Below are 22,975 nucleotides of genomic sequence, written 5' to 3' on the forward strand. Positions count from 1 at the left end.
ATGTGCAAGGCCTTCCCGGCCTCCTCTTCCAACCACCAACTTCCTCAACCCCCAGCTGTCCACACTTTAGTAACTCTGAACAAATCCTGGTGCTTCCCTGCTGGGGAACCTTTGCTCCTAGGGCTTCCTCTCCTGAGGTGCAGATGCCTTTCTCTCCCCACTTGTCATCTCCCAACCTGATGGTGGCCCCGTGTGACTTCAGGGTCCAATGCAAGTAACATCCCTCCGCTCTCTCTCCTCCCCAACCGTGTGGTGTAATTGACTGCTCTCTGCTCTGGATTCTCCTCTAGCTCCAGTCACGTTGAATGCCATGGTTGGGTGTGTATGTGCCACTGTTCCCGCATAGACGACTGCAAGTGTGTGAGGATGGGGCCCATTTCATTCGTTTTTATGTATTTATCTTTAGATACTTTATATACATGTATATTTCACATGTATATACTTAGTACCTTTTATATATTAATCTTTATATACTACGTATACTTTATGTCTTTAGATACTTCATATACTTGTATATACTTTATATCTTTATATACAACTAATAATTTGTTTATTGCATTGAATTTTGGGGTTAAGAGAGGAACAGTGGAATTTCACATTTTTGGAGGCCTGTTCCTTATGATTAATCTTAACTCTTTTGTAAAGCACTCATATAAGTAACAAAATTACAGGTTTGACCTCAGAAAGCTTGGGAAGTTTTTTTGTTTTTAGCATAACTTTAGGGAGAATTTTCTAAGTATCCTGTAGGTTCAATTAACCAAGATAATATACTTCTTTGGGATACAAAGGTTATAATATGCTTCCGAATAATCAGTGTGTTGATTGTTGTTTTTGTCATGAAAACTGTGGTGATAATGGCTAGCCTGCTTGTTTCCTCCCAGGTATTCATGGTGAGTTTCCGTGCCTTGGGCTGTGCTGCCTTCTGAATGTGGTTTTTCTGGTTGTTCCCATAACACTGCTACCTGGGTTTTTCCTGATGTTACTGGAGAACTAATTTATCTTGTTTGATACTACTCCTATCTTTGGAAACTAGATGTGTTCTGATCAGCTCTTTGGTTTCCAACATCAAGGATTCCAGTAAAATTTAGATGGGAGGCACCAGCCCAGAGCACCCTGCCACTCTGTGAATCACAAGGTGCCCGGACAGCTCATTACTTGATAAAGAGGAAACTCTGCCCTTGGCCTTTGAAGTGCAGGTGCCTAGAAACAACTCCTCAGGCTTCTTTTTTGGAGTAAGGGAAAGCTGGTGATCTCAGATTATTTAGAAATTACAAAAGAAGGCAAATCAGGAAGAAGTCAGGAAGTGAGGGAATTGTCTGGTAATAGATGCACCACACCCCGTGCAGACAGAGGTAGACTGTGTCATGCTTAACAGAAACCATCGGAACCTGTGACGGAACCTGTGACGGAACGTGTGACGGACTATTCACAGACCCTCCAACTAGGTAGTTTGACTCTTTGCTGAAATAGCTCTACTTTGATTTTTTGAGGTAGTTGTGAAAAAAGACTTAATTCTCGCATCAGTTGCAACCAGCACTAAATTCAAATTCTTCCTGATAAAAATCTAAGTCCAGATAGAGAAGGGGGATGGTAAATAACCCATGTCTAGTGGTCCCTTTTCTGTTCTCTCTCCATAACACTGGGACTTGTCGACGTGTTTTCACCTGGAGGTGTATTGTCAGGAACTTGGGGTCTGCTGCAGTAGGCAGGCTCCAGTGTACCTGTCCCTTGCATGTCCCCCCGTGGGCAAGCCACCCCACACCCGCTTGCTGTTCATCTTGAGGTCCCCATCTCAACCTCCTCTTCTCCTCTAGCCAATTTCTACCTTTTTGGAGCTTTTGGCTCAACAATTTGACTCTAGGGGTGTCCTGTTCTCATGGTGGGCTGGATGGAGAAGGTAGGAGGAGCCTCGTATCTCACGGAGTGAGGAAGACCCCACGCTGGACAGAAGCATTGCACTTGGTGACTAAGTTCCATGGCACCATTTCATATGGAACACAGGCCTCTCCAGGCAAATGAGCATTTCCTGGACTGCTCTGGAAAGATCCAGTCCAATTTGAGACAACTTCCTGAAATAAGAAATCTCGGAATGCAATTCCTATTGGCAGCCTGGGTGGGTAGGCACATAGGAAGGTCTGCTAGGCTGAGGTACTTCTGCATGAGAGCAAGAAAAAGGGGTTCTAGGTATGAGGCACAGGATGCTGGAGCCGGACGGGCTGGCTTTGAATCTGGGCTCTATTTTTTTTTTGTTGTTGAGACAGAGTCTCACTTTGTTGCCCAGGCTAGAGTGAGTGCCGTGGCGTCAGCTTAGCTCACAGCAACCTCAGACTCCTCGGCTTAAGCGATCCTACTGCCTCAGCCTCCCGAGTAGCTGGGACTACAGGCATGCGCCACCATGCCCGGCTAATTTTTTCTATATAGATTTTTAGGTGTCCATATAATGTCTTTCTATTTTTAGTAGAGACGGGGTCTCGCTCAGGCTGGTCTCGAACTCCTGACCTTGAGCAATCCACCCGCCTCGGCCTCCCAGAGTGCTAGGATTACAGGCGTGAGCCACCGCGCCCAGCCCTGGGCTCTATTTTAATATAAAATACACCAGACACTATTTTATACACTATCTTAATCTAAAATTTTAGTCTAATTTAAATTAAATTACAATTAAAAACTTTTGTTTTTCCTTGTACAGATTTATGGAGTACATGTGTCACTTTGTTACATGCAAAGATTGTGTTGTGGTCACGTCAGGGCTTGTAGGGTATCAATGGCAAGTTTTTTGACCTCAGTGTCTTCATTTATAAAATGAGAATAACAAGACCTTCCTCAATGGGTCCTTGTGCACTTTAAGTGCATTTATATGTGTCAAGTGCTCGATAAATGCCAGCTAGTGTTGTCATGAACACATTATTAAGTCAGAATCACGAATAAATGCCATTTGCTGGCATCTGGAACAGCACAGGCTCAGCACTCCCGATGAGGGCATTTCCTTCTCCCACACCCCTCTCGTCTGTCTACTCCCAGGTCATCTCAGGCTGTTTCCTGCCATTTGAGATAATCCAATGGCATCTGAGGTCATTTTAAAAATCAATTTGGAGGGGGTGTGTTTTCATGGATGAAGGCCCAAACCAGTGGCCTGCTGGTTTAATGCAGGACTGGCTGTTTCTCACCTTCCCCGGCACCCCACAGAGCCTTCCACTGAGTTTCTTGCTGGGTCTTGATTTCAACTAAACCAGGACTTGGTGAATGAATGGTCTTCTACTCATGGTGGGTTGGAAAGGCCCACGGTATACTTGGAAGGGCTCTAGAGGAACTAGTTTTATTTTAACCCAAGGAGAAGGGGTCTATTAACAGAGCAGGGTGGAAAGAGCCAATTAGACCTTGATGCCCCTCTCCTGGCAGGGCAGACCCAGGAAGAGAGATGGCGCCGAGCAGGGAGTAATGGGGGGGGCAGGCAGGATGCCTGGCTCCAGGGGCAGTTGCCAGTGGTTTCGAGCCATGCAGACACTGGGGTCTTCTTTCTTTCTGAGGGGCCCCTGCCCTGAACACACGTGGGCTAGAAGACTGTGAAGCAAGGAGGCTGTGTCTGGCCTGCCTGAGTATGCTTCCCAAAGTCACCTGTCCCTCAGCATCAGGACCAGAACACCCAGCCAGCCTGGAAGGACTCGTCTCTCTCGCTGGGAACCCACTCACCTGATTCTTCAGGGGTGGGGGCTGGGGATTGGCTCTTTCTACCCAGGCTGGTCAACTCCTTCCTGAGCGTCTCTGAATTTTTATTTGTAGGAATTATCACTCACCTCTGGCTTCCTGGACTTGCATTCATTCATTTAATCTAACATTTGTCTACCTCCCTCCTTCCCTCCCTCTCCCCCTCTGTTCTCTAAAGAGGGTGATTCCTGGGCCTTTTAACTGGTTAAAATGATTGCTCTTATGGCCAGCCTGAAGGTTAAACCTTCGTCCTGGGTGTGTTTTGCTTTAAAGCATAACTCATTTCCTCCTCGCATCGATTTCCACTTTGTCCTTAGTGTGGGGTTTTTTTTACCAACTTGGCATACAACCATCTCTTGCCTTTTATTTTTAGAACTTAGTGTAAGGATTAGCAATGTAATATTTTTAATCCTACTGACTTAGGTAAATTATACAATAGAGAAAGTTTTAAAAGCTTAGCTTTTTTTGGCATATAAATAGTAAAAATGGCTTTTTAGAGCTTTAATCTGGGGTATAGTTTTCCTCCTTCAATTCTCTTGGCAAGTTATTTTTGGGGTTTAGGGATGGCTTTGGAAAATAAGGATGATTTTAGGATTCTTCTTAGTGGTTTGAAAAAGCATTCATAAAAGTGATATTTAGGATATTTGTAGCTTGGCTATTATAAGAAATTGTCAATTGTCTAGCTTTATACCTTGTAGATTTTTTACAAAATCAATTTAGAGCTCTGTGCATGTGTTTTCATGAATGAAGGCCCAAACCAGTTACTTGTTGGCTTAATTCAATAAAACCAAAATACCTGGCAAGTCTTAGATCCAATCCTATTTATACTTCCTCATACTTCCTAGACCACTGCTGTCTGATAGAACTTTCTGGGATGATAAAAGTGTCCTGTGTCTAGGCATTAGTCACATGTGGCAGTTGAGGTGGACCTGGACTGTTCTCACCTGACAGCATGTGATTCAGCAGGAGGCTTTCTGGGGAACTAGAGCTTGGGTCTGGGGGTTGGTCCCGGGATCAGAGGCAGTGGTCCCCAACCTTTTTGGCACCAGGGACCGATTTCATGGAAGACAATTTTTCCATGGACCCAGGGGGGTGTGGGGCATGGTTTCAGGATGATTCAAGCACATTACAGTTATTGTGTAGTCAAACCTCTCTGCTAATGATAATCTGTATTTGCAGCTGCTTCCTAGTGCTAGCATCACCGCCTCAGCTCCACCTCAGATTGTCAGGCATTAGATTCTCATAAGGAACACGAAATCGAGATCTCTCACATGCACAGTTTAAGTAGGATTCACGCTCCTATGAGAATCTATTGCTGTTTGCTGATCTGACAGGAGGCGGAGCTTATGCAGTGATGTGAGCGATGAGGAGCGGCTGTAAATACAGATCAAGCTTTGCTGGCTTGCTGGCTACTAACCTCCTGCTGTGTGGCCCAGTTCCTAAACAGTCCATAAACCGGTACCAGTCTAAGGCCTGGGCCTTGGGGACTATAGATCAGAAGGACTCGTGCCTCTGCCCCCTTCTCCAGCCCCTCAGGCTGTGACTCTGCTGGACCTATGCCCTACCTGGGAGGTGATGAGCTACGCTCAGTTCTTAGAGCTTCAATCCTTTCGTGCTGAAAGCCTGTCTAAGTCTGGCTCCCCACTGCTCTAAGGATCGGGTGTGGGCTCCTTCATCCCCATTTGGGGGTCTGCTTTGCCTTGCCCTTCCTTACTCAGCACTTTCCCTGTCACCCTCCTGCTTCCCGTGACATGGGAAGATTTGCAATTCCAAGAACAGGCTGTGTGCATTCCCACCCCTAGACCTCTGCAAATATGACCCAACTGCCTGGCATGCCCTGCCCCTTCCCCTCACCTGGCTCACTCCTACATGTCCCCCAGATCTCAGTCCCTGTGGCGCCTCCCCTGGAAAAGGCTCTCTTTGCCTCTCCCCAGGTGGATCCCCATTGCAGCACCTCCCATGCTTGGTTGAAATTGCTCTTTTACCTACAGTTCCTCCCCCTGCACTAGAGCTGCTCAGAGGATGGTCGGTCCCTGGACCGATGCAGCATCACCTGGGAGCCAGATAGAAACGCAAGTTCTCAGGCCCCAGTCCAGACCTCCTGAATCAGAAATCCCGAGGGCGGGGTCTAGCAATTTGTGTTTAACAAGCCCTGCAGGGGATTTTGATACCTGCTGAAGTCTGAGAACCACTCAGCTGAACCCTGAGCCCCATGAAGGTGGGATCTGTGACTTGCTGTTGGCCACCAGCCTTTACACACTGCCTGGCTCAGAGGGACAGGGGCTCAGGGAAACCTCCAGAGAGGAAACTTCAGTTATTCTTTTGACAACTGTCTAGTCAGGAAATTTGTCAGCTGCAATCTATTTTAAATCTCGTCTCCTTTCTCCAAAGGAGAAAAAGAAGAACTGGGTACTTTTTTTTTTATTATTGTGGTAAAATACACTCGACATACAGCTTACCTTCTTAACCATTTTTAGTTGTACGGTTCTGTGGCATTAAGTGCATTCACCTTGTGGTGCAGCCATCGCCACCATCCACCTTTAGAACGTCTTCATCTTCCCAGACTGAAACTCTGTACCCAGTCAACATCTCCCTTTCCCCCTCCCCGAAACCCCTGGCAGCCACTGTTCTACTTTCTGTCTTTATGAACTTGACTACTCTATGTACCTCATGTAAGTGGAATCGTGCTGTTCTTGTCCTTTTGTCACTGCTTATTTCTCTTAGCAAAACATCTTCAAAGTTTATCCACATTGTAACAGGTGCCGGAATATCCTTTTTAAGGATGAATGATATAGTTCATTGTATATAAATATATGCACCCCACATTTTGCTTATCCGGTTATCAGATGAGCATTTGAGTTGTTTCTACCATTTTGCTGTTGTGAAAAGTGCTGCTATGAACATGAGTATACTGTATAAATATCTGCTCAAATTCCTGCTTTTGGGGGTATATATCCAGAAGTAGATTGCTGGATCATATGGTAATTCTATGTTTAATTTTCTGAGGAGACATGATACTATTTTCCACAGTGACTTCACCATTTTACATTCCCACCGGCAATGCACAAGGGTTCCAACTTCTCCACATCCTCACCAATGCTTATTTTCTAGTTTGTTTGGGGTTTTTTGAAAACAGAATGCTTAAAAGAAGAAAAAGTGAAAGCTTGCCAAACTTTCTTAAATGCACTTCTTTGATCAATTAAAACCTAAACACTGAGTACCTATTGTCTGATAAGTTGCTATATTAAGAGAAATAAAATCCATAGAATTTATTTATTTCCATAGAAATCCGTTGGTCCCATCTAGTTCTAATAGACTTAAAAATGTTCATTGGAATATGAAAAACTACGTGAAAAATGTTAAAATATTACTACTAGTTTCTGATACAATTTGTGGAAATAGAACTCTATCTTTAGAGAACAGTTTTTTGACAACCATTCCATTCTTAGAATCTATGCTAAGGAAATAACTGAATAACTGCAAAAATGTATGTCCAAGGAGTGTCATTTTCCCTCACTAAGATTCTCCGTGTTTGAACCCCTGACTTTCTTAGAACTTCAAGGGCCAGTTATCTCTGGATCAAGAGAAGTGATCTCTAGCCACATCTGGTTGCCATCTCTTAGATTTAAAAAAAATTGCTCCAGGCTATAAAGTCACAGAACCTGTGACTTATATCTGTGAGGCACATTACATTATCAGGGACTATTTGTGGGGTTGGTAGTTTAAGTAACAGAGTATACTCTGTAGGGAAGATAGTCCAAGTGCTAAAAAGGAAAAACAAAAAAGCAAAAAAGTAGATGTGCATGTTTATGGTATTTGGCCACATGCACCACTGTTCAATGTCAATATCTTTCATTTGCCCTAACTTGTCGGGGTCAATGGGTAGAAACAGCCTTTCCCCGTCTCCTGCTGCCTTTTACTGTGTCCCGTGCTTGAGAGTGAGCCTTAAGGAGGATATCTTTAGGAAACATCCGTGTCATTACACACTTGTGAAACTGCATGGGATGCACACCACAGAGAGTGAACTCCAGTATAAACCATGCTCCTTAGTTAACAATACTTAGATATTGGCTCACCACTTGTAAGAAAGGTACCGCACTAATGCAACATGTTAATACCAGGAGACAGGGAGGGGCTGAGGGGATATATGGGAATTCTCTGTACTTTCCACTTAGTTTTTCTGTAAACGTAAAACTACTCAATAGTCTCTTAATTTTTTTAAAAATTAGGAAAAGTAAAATCTCATAGGATTAGGAAATTTAATGCCAGAAGGGACCTCAGACATCTGGAGAAACTCAGGGACAGTCTTCCCCTGTTCCCCACTCCAGGGTCAGTAGGGCTGGGTTCGGACTGCAGAGTCTGTTGTTGTTAAAAGCAGTGGGAACCACTGGTCTGGTCAGGCACCCTCACGGACAGATGATGACCTGAGCCCACGTGGGGACGTGGCCTGGCTGAGGCCACACAGCTACCGGTGGCCGTGCTCGGCTGGAGTACGGGTCTCTCTCCACACTCCCTGTCATCTCAAGGGCCTTCAGAGAGGCCATTGCATTTGAACCTAAAAATTCCTTGAAGTATAGCTTGCACCATTTCCTTGATCTCTTAAAACCACAGATGATTCAGCTTGCCCTTTTGGTTAGGCTAATCCTCTATTTTCCTTTGTTTTCAAAAAATCTTTTTTAGCAAGTTGCCCATCTGTGAAGGTGAAGGTTTTTTGTTTTTTATGACTTCTTCCACTTTTAGTACCAAAGGTGCTCAGTGACTACTGATTCTAGAACGTGTTATTCCAGTTAGACATACCGATCCTTTTCAGTGCTTTCTCTAGGACAAATCATTAAGTACAGATTTTGAGTGTGTGAATTGTATCTATTTCTGTTAGTTATAGATCCCTTTTTTAGAAACAATTTTTGGACTTTTAAAAATTTGATTTTACAACATATAATACCTTGGTGAACAAAGAGAAGGATCTAGTATAGCTATATTTCCTTGTTAGCTTCGTGCAGGCCGGGTGTGGTGGCTCACGCCTGTAATCCTAGCACTCTGGGAGGCCAAAGCGGGAGGATCGTTTGAGCTCAGGAGTTTGTGACCAGCCTGAGCAAGCGTGAGACCCCATCTCTACTAAAAATAGAAAAAATTAGCCAGTTGTGGTGGAGTGCGCCTGTAGTCCCAGCTACCCGGGAGGCTGAGGCAGGAGGGAGGATCACTTGAGCCCAGGAGTTTGAGGTTACTGTGAACTAGGCTGATGCCACGGCACTCTAGCCCGGGCAACAGAGTGAGACTCTGTCTCAAAAAAAAAAAAAAAAAGTTTGCAGGAATTAAAGGACGTGGCCACTTAAAGTAACACCTGATTCTAGACTGGATCCTGTATTGGAAGGAAAATAATACTACAAATGACATTTTTGTGTCAATGACAAAGAATGTTAGATAGCTGTTAATGTTATTAATGTTGAATTTAGTCAACAGATTTCTAAACGTAACTAATTAAAACTTAAGGAAATCTTTGGTGAACTTAACAACACACAGCTACAGGTGGTGATGTCGGCTGTACCCCCACAGGGGTCGGGAGATCTCACAGGTGATTCAGGCAGAGGATGGGAGCTCGTTGTCTGGGCACCTGCAGAATTCTCTGCAGCTATCTGCCCCGGCCTCTTCCTGGCAGTGCTGTTTGTTATGTTATGATTGGGGATTGCGTAGAATTAGAATAGCACTGCTGTGACGCTATAGAGAACATGACAGAATATAGGATTCTCTATTTTTAAGGCCTGGAAATGATTTGAATATTGATCACCTCTCTACTTCTTACACAGTTAGAAACTCCCTTTGGGAGCTTGCCTGTGTAAACAGGTGAGGCCAAGCAGGTGACCAGGGAGGGAGACTGGCCTGGGACCCACAGATGGTGAGTAAATCAATCATTAAACACGCAAATAATAAAAAATTAACTAGATAAGCAGCCAATGTGAAATTGTCAAAAGCATAGGACATTTTATCAAGGATTTTTTATCTTGGTAGGGAAAAAAATTAGAAGATTCAGTCCTTGTTATAATCTTGCTCTCCCCAAATGTTGCCATGGTTATATAGTGCATGAATTTTACTATTAGAATAGTTTAATAAGGCGATTCCGATGGGAGTGTGACACGCGAATATGAGTAGATTCAGCTCTGGGTTCTCCAATGCACAATTACACATTGTTGATAAACAACCCGGGACTATTTTTGGTTGGCCGGTATAACGTGTCTCTTTTTGGCAAGATACACGCCGGATATTGTGGCAGAGGTGTCAGATGTAATGACAGTTTCTATTTCTGAAACATAACACTTTCTAAAAAATCCCACATTTATTCATTATGCAAAGGTACTAACTATTAGATGCTTGGTTTATATTCTACTTTAAATCCCAGAGTTTGGGGTTTGTGACACGTTTCGGGAGATCTGAAAAAGGTGGTAATGGATACACCGAGGCCGCTTTGTTCTAAGCAGGTGGCAGAGTAAAATATTTAATGTCTCTCTCACTACTAGGGTGACATTTTCCTGCACCCTGAGCACAGTAGGTTACAAGCTAGGTATTCCCCTTGCCATCAATGATTCAACACACGGAGGTAAACTTGAGCCCGGGCATGGGCTGTAGTAACTTCTCGGCTGTTCCTGAAGTGTCAATGTGGTGATGTGTTTTTTCTCCTCGCGTTTAATCCTCTCACATGAGAATAACAACAGCTAATATTTATTGTGCCTTCCTGTGGGTCAAGACCTGTTCCAGGAGCTTTGCACATATCAGAGCACTTCATCCTTGCAGCAGCCGTGAAAGGCAGGCACCGTTATTTTACTCATTTTACAGATGGTAAGCTGAGGAACAGTGATATTACTTAATAATCCTTCCTGAGGTCACAGAGGTTTCTGGAGCCTGTGCTCTTTGCCACTGCACTAGAATGTCAGCTCGGGGCGCTGTATCATGGCACAGTGAAATGACCTTGGCAGCTGGAGGATTTGGACTTGGTTCCGGTTTCAGCCCTACGGTAATCAGCTGTGTGAACCTGAGCAATCTATGTACCCTTTCTCGGTCTCAGTTTGCTCATCTTTGGAATGGGAGTAATGACAACACTCACATATTGGGGAAAATTAAGTGTGATAAAGGGTAGAAACAGTATTTGAGCTGAAACTGATTCTTCAAAGAAAACAATGATGATACACAAAAAACAAGTAAATGCTAAACATTCCAGCTGATCCAAAGAGCACATATGCCCTCTTGGGTACCACACAGATGGAGTGGCCCTAATTTATAAAATGTTAAAGTTTCTTGTGACATTTTCATTTTGTGAAAGGTTCAGGTGTATTTCGTTTTTAATAAGAATCTCCTTTCACCGGTCTATGAAAAGATTATTTAATATCTGAGTTCTCAAGATGGCGCCAATGGCTGCACAAAGCACGTGGTCCCTTCCGAGCCTGTGTCACGGGTTAGGGCACGTGTGCTGCACACAGTAGTGACCTAATGTTAATACATAGTTTATTTGAAGGATAGGTTTTTGCTTCATTGTTTTAACTGAGGAAGATTTCAAACATATATCAAAGTAGAAACAATAGTATAATGAATCCCCCTTGTTCATGGCCATGGCCAATATTATTTCTACCTCTGTCCACTTCCTCCTCCCCCGTATTATTTCACAGCAAACTCAGCCAATGCCTTTTTCCATTCATGCTGGTTTTTAAATTTGGTTTGTTTTACTTGTTGATACCATGATAAAGGTTGTTTGTTAAGCATACTTGGAGGAAAGTGAAAATCTGCATTTAAGTGGTTACTAGCTGTAACTCTTCCTTTGGTGACACAAGTGATAGTTTTTTTGGTTTGTTTTAATTGGGGTCTTATAAGTGCTCTGCTCTCTTGTCTTGAGTTATTTTCATCTAGAAAATATAGAGTGTCTTAAATGGTTATAATTCTCTGCAATCTTGCCCGGGAGTGAGAGACAATATGGTGGAGGGGAAAGTATACAGATTTGGACTCAGGTACTAAGATCCGGTTCTGGTTCCACTACCTCTCATGATTTCTGAGAACCCAGATACAATATTGAACTCGGAGCTCGATTCTTCATTTGGTAGTTCTTTGTTAAAGGTCTACTATGCGGCAGATGCTGTTCTGGGCAGTGGATATATATTGCAGAGCATTAAATAAAAATCTACTTTTCAGTGACATTGTGTAAATGAAATATGTTAATGATATGTGACAACCTTATTCCCAAGTATTCTAGGCTGACAATAGTTTATAATAAACCAAGTTTTATTGAGGGGAAAATGTTATGAATTCTATCATATCTATGTATCTTACTGCAGTTTTGATGAAAGGCATCACTAGAATCCCCCATTCAGTGGATATCTGAGCCTCAGATATTGTGCACTCTGCTAAGGGCTTTTCATGAGACCGAGATTAAGCATCACAAGGACCTGAGAGGTGGGCACTACCTTCCTTTCATAAATGGGGAAATGGAGGCTTAGTAAGGATACTTTGCCCAAGGTCCTGCCAGACGCAAGTGGTAGGGCAGGGATTTTAGCCCCGTCTGTCTCTTTGTCAATCTTCAGACAGGAACCCTTAATCATTTCTTGATTCTGCCTCACTTGGGAAATAGGAGCAGTAGGGCACGGTCCTGAGCCTTTGGAATGTGCTCTCTGTTGGAGACAAAAACAACCACAATACAAGGCAGAATGCAGAGAATGGTTCTGGCAGTAAATTGTTTGAGTGTAAATGACAGAGCTATCAGGTGGGGCTTGAGTATCTGGGAAAGGAATAAAGGTGCCTGGTCGCCCTTGTGAGTGTCCCCCCGTGTGTGGGCAGAGGGTGGGTGGAGCCTGCAGTGGGCGGGGCCAGAGCAGACAGTGCCTCTCCAATTTCTAATGCAGATGTGAAACTCTAGTAATTTCCATAATGCAGCATGTCAGAAATTGATCTATTGATAGCTTTTGAAGAAGACAAGGTGAAAATCTCACAGATCGCCGCCATCTGACCTATGGCAGCCGTTTCTTTGAGAGTCATTGATTCTGATTTCAGAATGTGGTGAGTGTGATTATATTTTGTATTTGATCTCAACAGCAACGTTGAAGTCCCATTCAAGATGATTCCTTCTTAGTGATAGCCTAAGTTGCTCATGTTTAAACCGTAACAAGCATTCATAATATCTAAATGCTTGTGTGGTGGATGCAAACATGCACAGTTAGCTACATCACTGTTAGTTTTCCAAAGTCTAAACCTCCTGCACAGAAAATAAGGCCACACTAAGATACCGATTCCCCATGGACAGATCTCTAAGGTGAAGGAAAAGAGTAGGCGTGGGCTCAGGGTATGGCTTGGGGTGATAGCCAGCGATGAGCCCAGGGACTGATAGGCTAAGCTGGCCAAGTTGAGGAGTAAACTTGGACGTGGCCTATTCTGTGGCCAGAACACCAGCTTTGGATCTTGAGTGTAGCTTGCTTTTCCATTGACAAAAATCCCAGGAGAAGTGTACGTCACAACTCTGAAATATTGGAAGGGCTGGCATTATGGAAATCAGAACACAGTCTATTCAGAGTGTTTTTAAACATGCTTTGAAAAGTTTATAATTAGCTCCAGATGTCTTAAGTTCAAATCCACCTGACATTTAAAGGCTTTTTAGTAGCTTTCCTTGAGTTGTGCAGTATGCAGGCGCTCTTGATCTACTTGGGTATGCTGATTTATGGGCTATTTCAACCCCTCATTTATCCTGGATGCTTTTCTTTTTATTCTTTCACTAATTCCATTTCTTTTTAAAAAGAGCTCTAGGAAATCAGGAGGAATATGTTAAAAAATCAAGTTCAGTCCAGTTATATTTGCACTTGTTGGGAATGTATCCCTGGCATTGATTTATTGATGGACAGTTGATGAGTGTGGAGGTGGGGTGGGAAGTGGAGGGATTGGTGGCAGGGAGAGAATCCTCTAGACAACTCAGCCAGAGCCTGCTAGTTCCCAGACCTACAGGGAACAATGACAAGTGAGTTCCGTTTCCTAGATAAAAGACTCAACTTAGTTCTAGAATGTGCCTTCACCTAAAGAAAAATGTTAATCTGGCAGTAATTTTTCAGGTTAGTACCATGTTAATTGTTATGAGTTTATAATAGTGTTAATAATAGTAGGATAAAAGTTATAAATGGTATTTTCATAACAATAGGGTTAAAGAGTAATTTTTCTTTGTCATTAGAGTCCAATTGCATTTGAGAAAGTCATTTTCACTTTACAGGAGATGGGAGTTGAAGTCTGGTCTATGGCAAAGGGGGAACGTGGAAGAGCAAAAAAAAAATGCATCCATAGTTTGGCTGGTGGTTTTACACTTTATTTCACTTTGAAGTTAAAAAATACATATGTTCTCTCTGTACTATATGCCTTTGTAGAAGGGAGGTTGGAGGTAGGGGGTAGGGTGGGGTGGGGTGAGGTGGATTTTGCTAAATCAAACCCAAGCCCTCATCACTCCCAAAAAAGGTACAGAGAGATTTTACAGGGGAAGCAACTATCGAGAGGAGAAAATATCACAGCAGAAAAAAGTTCTAGAATGAACTGGCATTTTTCCTGGGGCTATGTTTTTTAAGAAGTAGAGTGAAATGTTTATTTAATTGGCACTTGTTAAAAACCCCAAAACATTTTGAAGATGTTTTAATAAATGTTGGATCCTTTTACAGGTGTATGTTTTCTCTTATATGCAAATCAGAAGAGTTCGCACAAGGCGGGACTGAGGCGTCCCTGTTTCAGCAGGCCATCTGATTTATATTAAATACCAGGTATTTCTCCAGGTTATCCCCTGCAAATAATTCTTACAACCTGGATAAGCCACAGAAAAATAACATGTTTTACCTTAGGGTAATTAGAAGAGAGAAAACATGGCCATTTAGGTCTTAATTATACAAATTGTTACAACAGCTAACCACAGCTTTGCCTTTTATGTGCACAGTCATGGGGAGAAGATGGATTTTGAATTTATAGACATAGAGTAATAAATTGGCAGTATCTGACTGTAATATCCTTTGTTCCTTAAATTTAAGGAATTTAAAAGGCACCCTCAAATTTTAAAACTATGCATGAAAGCCATGTATTAGATTCCTAGGGTTTCTGTAACAAAGCAGCACAAACTGAATGGCTTAAACAACAACAATGTATTATCTCATGATTCTGGAAGCCACAAGTCCAAGATCAAGGTGTTGGCAGGCCATCCTCCCCCTGAGGGTGTTGGGGAAAAGTGTGTTCCAGGCCTCTCCCCTAACTTCTGGTAGTTCTTTGGCTTGTGGCTATCTCCCCATATCTGTGTCCAGATTCCACTTCTTATAAGGAGACCAGTCACGTTAGATTGATTCCCACCCTAATGACCTCACCATAACTAGTTATATCTGTAACAACCCTATTTCCAAATAAGGTCACATTCTGAGGTGCTAGGGGTTAGGACTTCAACATAGGGACTTGAGGGGACACGGTTCAACCCATAGCCAGCAGTGTGATATGGGGAGCAGCCAAAGCCCCAGTGCTGTACCCCAAGTATTTGCACCCAGTGTGGTTACAGAGGGTGATGGATTTTTGGATAGGTTGTGTTAAATTTTATTTCCCTCTTCTGTTCCTTGTTTTCCTAATTGGTGATTTCAAACCTGCTATGTGAATGCGGGCATATGTAACAGCAGGGGGTTGGAGACACCAGGTGCTGGAAGCAGCATCAGTTACTCCTGCAGCAACACACCGCGCCACCTGGTGACCTGTATGACCAGGAATTCTGGAAATTAGCTTCCATGGACTCCAATGTGTATTAAAGGATAAGCAATTTTAAATTGTTTATTTGAAGCGTAATTATGTAAATCTGAGCAGTAACTACTGCAAAAAGATTTTTTTTCTTTTTTAAGAGACAGGGTCTTGCTTTGTTGCCCAGGTTGAGGGCAATGGCCTGATCACAGCTCACTGTAACCTGGAACTCCTAGGCTTGAGCCATCCTTCTGGCTCAGCCTCCCAAATAGTTGGGATACAGGTGTGTGCCACCACACCTGGCTGATTTTTAAATTTTGCTGGGGCAGTGCGGGGGGCATCTTGCTTGCTACTCTGGCTGGTCTTGAACTCCTGGCCTCAAGCTATCGATCCCTCCTTGGCCTCCCAAAATGCTGGGATTAGTCATGAGCCACTGTATCAGCCAGCAAAAGATTTTTTTTAGGGGAGTATTTTATCACTGACATTATCCATTGATGGTGATGATAAAATAATGAAAAATCAGACGACTTTTCATAGGTTTAGCTATTTTTGGTTTTGAATCCTCTGCAGATGATGCACTTCCTCATTGCCTGTGGGCTGGTGGACTACACCCACCCCCTACCCAAGGTCCCACCCCACACCCTGCCCCACAGGGACAGCCTGTTCCTGAGTAGCTGTGGGAGTCTGGACAAGTAGAATGCAAGAGCTCTCATTTTCAGCTCCCTGGAGAGGTGGGCTAGGGTAGTGGTTAGTGTATAGTTTATTTTTAAAAGCCATAACTCTTCAAATAAAAATTCTGCAGTACTCCACAGGCAGATTTAAAAGACATCACAGCCGACCTGCTGGGGCCTGCTGCTCCAGGGGCTCTGCCAGACAGCACTACCAAGGGGCCCCTTCTGGAAACCTCCAGACCAGGGTGGGGCCTGGGTTGGCGATTTTGCAGGAGGTTCTGTTCATGGGAAACTGGAGCAGGAGACCAGGCTCCTCATCTGTAAAATGGGGAAATAATTTGATCCTCTACAAATGAAATAAGATAATGCACATCACTTAATGCAGAGCCTGATATGTAGAATATATAGTCATCTCTCTGTAAAGGTCCACTACCGTCATCCCAGGAAAACACTGGGAGCTTCAGAAGCCCTATATTAGAATTATTACCATAAGTCCTTAAAAGCTCCATGGTTTGTAGAAGAAATTTAGACACACTCCTGTTGACTTGTTCAAATCTGGAAAGCCAGAACAGGCAGTTAAAACTGTTGACTGTCGGTAGGAAACTCTGCAGATGTTTCAAGCCAAGTACAAGTGTTTCTGAGGGACGTAAAAATACGAACCACATATTTGCAGTATGATTTTGGTCCAAAACTTAATTAAGGTGTGAACTCTGCTGTCTTGGAAGAGTTTGTCATCTAAGTTGAGTCCTCTAAGCTGACTTTAAATGCAGCAGAGGAGACTGATTATATATCAGATGTGGCCCTTGTCCCTTAGACTTCTTGACTTCTCAGCTCTGGAATTTGTGCAGGTGTTAACTTTTAGATGGAACAAAAAGTGAGGCTCTGTTGACCAGCCCTGGACATTCAGGAAACCACGGAAGTATCTGGAAAAGCTATCAAGGAGGTGCCCCAATCATACTAAATGTGCCAGTCATACGTAGTGTCCATGTAAACTTTGAAACGTGTTTACATACAAATATTTGGAAATTTTGAAACATACTTATATATAAAAAGGTGCCATTGGAGAATTTTAAGAGGATTTGTTTGTATTTCCAGTTGAAGCCACAGCTTTGGATGTAGATTACTAAGGAAAGCAACTGACTTTCTCTCTCTCTCTCTCTCTCTCTTTTTTTTTTTTAATTTTTTATTTTTTTAAGGGCCAAGACCTGAGAAGCTACTGACTTTTTAAGTCAGCTTTGTCACTGGACCTCTGTCCAAGGCACTCGAGGCCTGACATTGAGTATAGGTCAGTGGTTTGGGGATCTTGATTGGCACATAGTATAGATCAGCAAGGACTCTTAGAGGAAAAGATGCACACAGGCTAAATTTCACACAGCTCATGATCCTTAGGCAAGAGATGGAATCTTCTGTTTACTAATGTACCCAGAAGGTATAATACAAAGGACAAAAAGTGACCAGTTTTCTCTCTCCTGTCCTGACATGCAAACCATCCCTTCTCTGAGCTCAGAGACTGCCTCTGGTTGAAACTAACCCACTTCCATGCTACCATTTTTGTTTTTGTGGTCATTTATAAAGAGAGAGAATGGTATTAAAGTATGGATGGGCATAATTCTAATACCCTGATCCAACTTTCCTCCCCTTTGAACAGCACTGTGACAAATCATAAGAGATTGGGGGGAGACAGCCCTGGTTGAAACAGCCCTGTATGACCCTGGAGAAGTCACCTAACCTCTCCAAGCCCACAAAATGAGGATAATCGCTTCCTTTAGGGTATGCTGTAAGGATTTCAGGAAATGTACCCAGCACAGGAGCAACTGTGCAATAGCGTTTGGACATAAGGAAGTAGGTAGGTGTTTTCAGTTGCTGATTATTTTGGAAGGAAAAACACACAGAGAATTGTGTGTCTTCTTTCAGTGCAAATATTAGTTTCCAAAATACACATGTGTTATTTACAAAGCAGCATTTATAGAACGTGGTTCTGATTTCTGCCTTTCCCTTCCCGTTTAATATTATAAAGAATTTCCTATGTTTCTACAGCTGTTAATTTTTTTTTTTACAGCTGTTAATGGCTACAGTAAAATCATAAAAACTTGTAAAACCATGATCCTGTTGCATTCTCAGGTGGTTTCTATTCCTGCTTTTTATAGCTAATGACATCAATTAAAATGGTGTTTGAATAGAGTCCTTTTGTTGAAGTATTCCTGTTGGAAAAGGCTCTGTAAATGAGATTATTGGTTCAAATAAAATATCTTTGGCGTTTTGGGTAGACGAAGTGTTGCTACATTGTTTTCCATAAGGAATATAACAACTTCAAGACCAGCAGCAGCATGTGGGTGAGGATTCATTCGTCATCTTCACGGCCAGCGTTGGACACAGTCATCGAATAGTGTCAACTTAACAGGGATAAAATGATGTCTTGTGTCTTCGCCAATTTGCCATTCTCTGATTACTAGGAAGAGTCATCTTTTCCTTGTGTGTCTATCCTTCCTGTTATCACACCCACCCCTTCTATTCAAACAAGATGTTCTTACTGCATCTGGATGGGAAGTATAAGTTGTCTCTCTGTAGGTTGGAAGTTTCAAGGTTTGACATTTGGTTCTGGAAAATCATGCTGATTCTGTTGTCTTTCTGGAGTGTAATCTTTATATCAATAGCTTGGTGACTCTTCAAACATCAAAATTAATTTAACTCGACAGACTTAGTTTACCCTGGAGGTTTTGCATCCACGTAGCTGTCAGTCATAAAGCCCCTGTGATTTTACATTATGTAAACATGAACATAATTTTAAAACCTAATTATAAAGCCCAATAGTAAAGGGGTGAAAATGAGGCCATCATCCCTTACAAGTAAGGGTGAAGCTGGAATATAAAAATAACAATGCTTTTCTCCTGGTAACTATGTTGTGGATTGAGGCCGAGTCTCCAAAATAAACATTTGGGGGAATTCTGGCTGTTGTTATCCTATGGGAACCAGTTCTAGTCTTTTGTTTCCTTTTTTTCCTTAGTTCTTCAGACAAAAGAATGGCCGGCCCCACCCTGTCTTCATTTTAAACGCATTTTTTTCTTGCTGCTACCACCCTGATTGAGGCCCAGATTCCTTCTTGCTGCAGTTAGGCTCACGCGCTGAGTGTTGTTGTTGAACGTGGCTGCAGCGGTCATAGGACAGAACTGCAGGGTTTTCCAGGTAAAAAAACTGTGACCAGGAGAGGCTCAGTTTCCAGTGTGGCTTCTGAACGGTCCCCCTGCCTGGCTGTCGCCTTCCTGGCCATCCGTCTGCTTCCCTCTGTCAGCCGGGCACTGTGTGGAACAGAGTCCTTTCCTCTGCAGACACCTTCCCCCTCTCACTCCCTGGAATAAAGCCTTGCCAAGGCCACCTGGCCCAGGGGAAGGTGACACCAATCCTCCTTTCTCCACCCCTGCTCCCCCAAATCTCTCAGCTGGGTGGGTGCCTGGCCTTTCCACAGCTCGTTCCTGCCCCTGGGTCTTTACTCCAACTCCTCCTCCTTCCCCAGCCTCTCTCCCCCTCCACCCCAACTTCTTGCCGACCTCTGTGACTCCCACATTGCCCAGCTCAAAAACACCCGGGGGCCAGACCTGTGGCTCATGGCTGTAATCTTAGCACTTTGGGAGGCTGAGGTGGGAGGATCGTTTGAGGCCAGCCTGGGCAATATAGTGAGACCCCATCTCTACAGTAAATAAATAAAATAAAAAATAAGTCAAAGAAGGTAGATTTGCATTTCATATAATAAAGAATATAATTTGTTAAGACATTAAAATATGTTTAAAAACCTAGGAAATAAGTGTACTCTTAAGTGATATAAAGCAAGAAGCATTTTAAATTTTACAACTCATTGGCGTAGGATAGATCCACCTGTAGACCTCAAAGTCTGATTGAGTTTGCTTGTCAAGTTCATTTCCTTTGTTTAGCTTCTTCTCGTGGCTAATGATGCTGTAAGTAGGTGTGGGGAAGGAGGAAAGCAGGAGATATTGGAGTTGGGAGCAAGCTCCGATGCTTCCTGGGCAGAGCTTGAATTCCAGTCTGAATCCATGATGCGTTCGCTGTGCCACACGTAGTGCGGAGCCCAGATGTGTGGGGAGGGGGCCTGAATCCGATCTGATGTTTACCACCGGGGAGCTAGATTACCTTGGGCAAGTTCCTAAACCACCTCGGTTTTCTTGTTGATAAAATGGCAGTGGTGCCCGGTAACACCTCAAAATCATGCCATGACAATTGCGTGAGACAATGTGTATGAGAGATACTTAATACTGCCTTATACGGACAAGAAGTAGTCATCGTTACTAGGAAATGCCGGGGAGCTCATGACAGTGTTGTACTTAGAAATCCTCTAAACTTTATCCCAGAGAAGGAAAAAACTGCTCTTCTCTGAAAGGTCCAAGTTTTGAGATTTCCCCTGCACTTTTTTGAGTGACAGCCATTGACATTGTACAGTGTGAGGTGGCAGCCAGCCTTCCCTTGTGGCTCAGGGGTGGGCTTTCTGGGGAACAGAGGGTGAAGCTGTGGACCCAGAGAAGACTTTTCTATTGTGAATAAAGGTCCTGGCTGAACTGTCCCCACAGAGGTGTTACTAATGGTCCCTTAGTTTTACATTAGTTATCCCAGGCTTCTAGGTTTTTTAGGCCTTGCTTTGGGAGGAAATTTAAAAAATGTAATCCTCTTCCTGCTAGGAGCTGTAATTATGTTGTTTCTATAACAGTGTAAGGTTTAAATTTAATCTAGATCGTAGGTATGTGTTATTGTTATTGCTTCATAAGATCCTTTATCTAATTACAACTGTCATCAGGCTTGTCAGATTTTACTTTCAAGAATATTGGGCATATTCCAGACTGGGTGTGGCAGGTGTCTGGACTAACTAGAGAAGATTTCTGCCACCTCTCGGATGGGGACTCTTCTTTGGAATAACTTGGAAATTATAGTGACCATAGTAGGTACCTGACCGTAGAATTATTATTAGTTGTGATTAGTGGTGTATGTATTAATTATCTATTGCTGTATAACAAACTACTCCAAAGTTGAGTAGCTTAAACCAACACACATTTATTAATACTATCTATTTCCATGGATCAGGTACCAGGGAACAGCTTACCTGGGTCCTCTGTGCCAGGGTGTCTCCCAAGGCTGCAATTAAGGTGTCAGCCCAGCTTGGGGTCTCATCTGAAGACAGGACTGAGGAAGGATCTGCTTCCAAGTTCCTGTAGTAATTGCAAAATTCATTTCCATGAGGGCTGTTGGACTGAGGGCCCCAGTCCTCACTGGCTGATGGACGCTCACTCCATTTCTTGCCCTGTGAACCTCTCCAGAGGCAACTGCTTCCGCAAAGCCAGGGAGGAGAGTGAGTTGGCTGGCAAGAAGGAGGTCAGTTTTTTATAACCTGATCACGGAAATGACATCCCGTTCCTTGTGCCATATTCTGTGGGTTGGAAGCAAGGGCACCACGTGTACCCACACTCATGGGGAGGGGATTGCACAAGGCATGGACACCAGGAGTGGGGTCGTTGAAGGCCATCTGAGATTCTGCCTGCCAGAGCTGCCACTTATTCTATTTACTATGGAACATAAAAAACATGCGTAGCATACAGCACATAGAAATACAATACAGACACAATATATATCATGCATATTATGTTAAATGTTACTGCACTAGCTTTCATAATAATAAATGGAAACGGGAAAAACACATTTCATAAATAACCCTTTCTTCTTGAGAACTTTAAAAGCCATAAAAAAATGAAGAATGAACAAAAATGAATATTGTGAACCTACTTCCTGTCTAGCTTGGCCCTCCCTAGACGTAAATCAAGTTATACAACAAAGTTATTATTAGAGACTTCTGCCTTCCCCGCCTCTGCATCCTACTGTTGTGGTGTGCGGCTAATTTCTCTAATTTTTTTTGTAGAGATTGGGGGCTCACTCTTGCTCAGCCTGGTCTTGAACTCCTGGGCTCAAGCAATCCTCCTACCTCAGCCTCCCAAATTGTTCAGGTTACAGGCGTGGGCCACCATTCCCGGCCTGACTTTGGGGTTTTATTGCAAGAATAATTCTTCCTTGCTAGATTCTCTTTTTCTCTCTCCTTCAGAGCCTCCTTTCCCACAAAAGATTTCGTGTGTTTATTCACTTCTAGGTGTTTGGTAGCCAAGTATTCAAAGATAACAAAGGATAGATGTTCGGGGCTTGAGTTTAGAAATCTCTCCAGTCACCCCTCCTGTCTTCTGGGGTTTATGATCGATCGAGAGGATGGATACTCCAGGAGGCCAGATGGGAAATGAGGCACCACTTTGGTAAAAGCTTGAAAATCCCAACACCAAGCTCCGCTGTAAATGATGCTTCTTGGTTCCTGCTCTTCCCCGCGCCCTGCTCTTTCTAGGCAGGCCTGCTGAAAGTTCTAGAGTCTGATAGCCAGACAGCGGCCTGGTGGGGGACATTACAGGGAGAGAGGCGGACGGCTGGCTCCGTGCTAGGAGGCAGACCCGTCCTGGGTGTTGACCACACGCAGATGGCAAGGGTGGGAGTGACCCACGCCAAGTCCCCAACACTGATCTTGGGTAATGCAGTGACCCGGCTCGCTAGTGACCTGGCAGGCTCTGACCCCTCCGTTTATCAAGACCCCCTTTTGGGTGGAGGAGATCCTTCCCTCTGTGATGGGTACAGTCATTGAGTCTTTGTTTTGAAAGTCTTTGTCTTTCAAGAACACTAAGAAGAAGGGAATGGAGGTTAACATATTGTATGCACCATCCGTTAGACATTGCTGGGGCTCTCACACCCATTAGCTGTCTAAACTCATGCTCACAATACTGGAAAGGTAAAAATCCCCCTCTCCCTTTTTGACAGATGAGGAAAAATAAGCTTCTAAAATGTTAAGTAACGCACCCAGGTCATAA

The 22,975-nt window shown here is 43.4% G+C and overlaps 1 protein-coding gene across 2 annotated transcripts in view; it reads left to right on the forward strand.

Annotated features, from left to right (window-relative positions):
• ATP8B1 (ATPase phospholipid transporting 8B1) overlaps window positions 1-22,975 on the forward strand; it is a 107,819-nt gene that overhangs the window by 23,502 nt on the left and 61,342 nt on the right. Inside the window, exon 1 of one of the 2 annotated variants that reach the window (XM_069468362.1) lies at window positions 14,422-14,465. The exons of the other annotated variant lie outside the window; for it this stretch is intronic. The gene's annotated coding sequence lies outside the window, so the exon portion shown is untranslated. Of the gene's footprint in view, window positions 1-14,421; window positions 14,466-22,975 lie in introns of those variants that run through there. 2 annotated transcript variants of the gene reach the window in all.

The sequence above is a fragment of the Eulemur rufifrons genome, chromosome 5 (genome assembly GCF_041146395.1).
Source record: "Eulemur rufifrons isolate Redbay chromosome 5, OSU_ERuf_1, whole genome shotgun sequence".
NCBI classification, from domain to species: Eukaryota; Metazoa; Chordata; class Mammalia; order Primates; family Lemuridae; genus Eulemur; species Eulemur rufifrons.